A 3,165-nucleotide genomic window follows, 5' to 3' on the forward strand; every position below is an offset into this window, starting at 1 on the left:
TTTTCTGTAAGGGAAGTATCAAGACTCGAGAACATCATGAATAGGATATCAAGGGCCAGATGCACTGCCAATTACAGAAACAAAAATTTATCTTAAACATGATTATATGGTATTCGCACTGTAAAAAAAAATTCAGTTTACATTGGGAAAAGATTCAAATATGTCATGAAACTATTAAAAATGACGCATTTATGTCATATGTTAAAAGTTGGCTCATCTATACAAAAATATATCTAGTTCAACAAAGCCATTTATGCCACGTTCCCTCTTATTAATTGTTAGTAACAATTTGTAACATTACTTGGAATTACATGGAATGTAGTAGACATTCTGAAATTGCACTTTGTCTCGAGATATGACGAGGCATAAACACTGTCTTGCCAATATGAGTTATTTGCTTATGTTGATCAAATTTTTGTCACCACCAGTCATGTGATTGGAACATCCTGAATCAACGATCTAGTCATTTTTATAATCACCAAGCATTCGTTATTTGACCAGGTAGCCCTCCCTGTGTATTCAGCAGTTTTGTTCCACTATCGGTGAAACAGGGCAGAAAATGCTGAAAGATGTGATAAGTTGCAAAAATCTTTGGCGGAGACGTTAGCCAAGTTTTATCCTTGTCAATATAGAAAAGATGACTTGCCAATTCAATGCAATGATGAAGGTATTGAGTATGTAGAAACCTAGTCGATGCGGATCTTGCTGAATTTCTCAACAAAAGACCTGAGAATGAGCTATTTGATGATCTTGAGAATGTGTGAAAATAAATTCGACCATCAAAATAATAAGCCCAATTTTTAAAAAAATCAAAAATCTATTTCTTTCACTTCTGTTAGACCAAAAGGATATACCTGGTCATTTGTGTATCGGTAGGGGTATATGTGAGTCAATTTTATAAGGAGAGTATATCAGCACTAAATCGCAAAAGTTGAGAAGTACTTAAGGCTCTTTTCTCCTTACTAAAAAGCAAATGGGTCTAACAGAAGGTCAGCCCAAAAGTGACCGGCCCAGCTCAAAAATAGTGAACAACAAAATAGGATGGACACTAATAAAGTTTCAATTAATATAGAAGTTGAAACGTATTTTGCTAATTATGAGAAGTTGAAAGGAATCAAATTAAGTAATTGAGGAATATCAAAGAGTTTTTATCAACAAATCTTCAACACTGCACTATATAAACATATTCAATATTAGTCATTCAACATAAGCTTTCATTGTTAAGTGGGTACAAAAGTGTCTTCTAATTTTCAGGTACAATCTTATTAAGTCTAGATTTTTCTGTTTGATTTGCTAAATTCATTTGAATGATAACTTTTTAATTTTTTTAATAGGTAAAATAAATAGCTTGAAAGGTATAATCACACATATCAAAAATTGAGTGTTGTACACATATGATTTGATGCTGAATGATGATCAACTCTCTTTGAAACTCTCTAAGCATAGTTTCCCGCAGAAAAGAAACCATGTCATAAACTTTTAAACTATTAATAATAAATTGAAATTGCAGTTGTTTGCTAACAAAATATATCACATTTTCTTCAACAAATGTAGCAACTCCAAGTCTTCTCTAACAGTGATGGATAGTAGTTGTAAGCCTATAAATGTAAGTCTGGGTATATCTGAAAGTTTTTAAGGAAGTAGTTACATTTGTAACGACACACATTAAGGATACAAGAAGACTTTAAGTAACATCGCATTTTCCCTTTTTAATTCTTAAACTTGATGTGTCTTTCTTGGAATATAAAACAAATATTGATATCTAATCACCTTTTGATAGATCAATTTCATGAATTTTTTAGTTGTTGATGACTGTCTGTACATTTAATTGCTTATAAATGGGTAATCTTTGGAGTCTAATGTGCAGTAAATTGAAAATATCGAGAGAACACTCGAAAAAAATATCATGTTCTCCTAATAGTTTATTATATACTTTTTCATTTATTTTTTTATTGATTTTTATTTAGGATACACGTGCAACGCACGTGCCTAGAGACTAGTATTTAAAAAAAAGAAAAAGAAATCAAAAGGTAAAAAATAACTAACAAGGCATAAGTTCAGTTTTAAAATATTATAGCTTGATCATAATTTCTGGATATTTTTTTGCGTTATACATAACTTGTGTCTTAGAGAGAAGTTCATACACTAATCTTATGCCTTGGATGAGATTGTAACTTTGAGGTACAAGATACGTTAATATCCAGCTCGATGAATCATTAAACAACAATATACTCAGTGTAAAACCTCACAACTTGAGACGTTTAAGTGGATGAAAGATCACAGAAGCTGCACCACCAAGGAAGATGCAAATATCTAAGTGAAGTCGTTTTACCTTGTGATAAAATGTAGAGAATAGAAGAAGAAGAATATAATTGGGGAACCTTCTGCTAGGCCAAGATCGTTAACTAAGATCGGAAGATTCAACTAAGGAAGAGGAAGCTAGAAAGGAGAAGGGATATTTTGAATAAGAAAAATTTTGATATAGAAGAAGACTATTTGATTTGGGTCTACACGAAAAATCTAGATGACCCTATTTTCTAAATATCTAATAAAATCTACATTATTCTATACTTTACTCTAAATATTTAATAATCTAGATTTTTCTTTAAGTATAAATATCAAAGATATTTATTCTACCCAATTCTACAAAATTCTGATAAATATCTAAGATATTTTTGTACCTCCAAAAAATCATCTTTATTTTTCACATAAAAGTCATCTAATATTAATTAGATATTATTTTGTACAGTTGAACAATAATTAATATCTGGTCCCATTCAGTGGAAGACTTGACCTGAACCTGATTGAGGAGAAAAGTGCCATGAATTGCTATCTGTAACAATTGCTGTTAAAATAAAATGAAAGCCATTGACATGTAAACGTTACTTGATTATCTGCTTACGGATTGTTACGAATGCAAACATTTGAGTGAATGAAATGAGTGTTACAGGAAAAAACGTTAGGAAGTAGTAACACTTGGAAACAACCGAATTCAGTATTTTTAACACGAAAAATACATATGTATGTATTGGCAACTTTTAAAACAGTAATACATACATTTGAACCTGTAAATTCTAAAATACAATGAGTTAAGTGGTAAAAACTTAATAGCTGAACAAGTCAACAAAAGTTTGCTTAATTTACTTATACACTTAATTTACTTAT

This window comes from Solanum pennellii, chromosome 7 (genome assembly GCF_001406875.1).
Source record: "Solanum pennellii chromosome 7, SPENNV200".
NCBI classification, from domain to species: Eukaryota; Viridiplantae; Streptophyta; class Magnoliopsida; order Solanales; family Solanaceae; genus Solanum; species Solanum pennellii.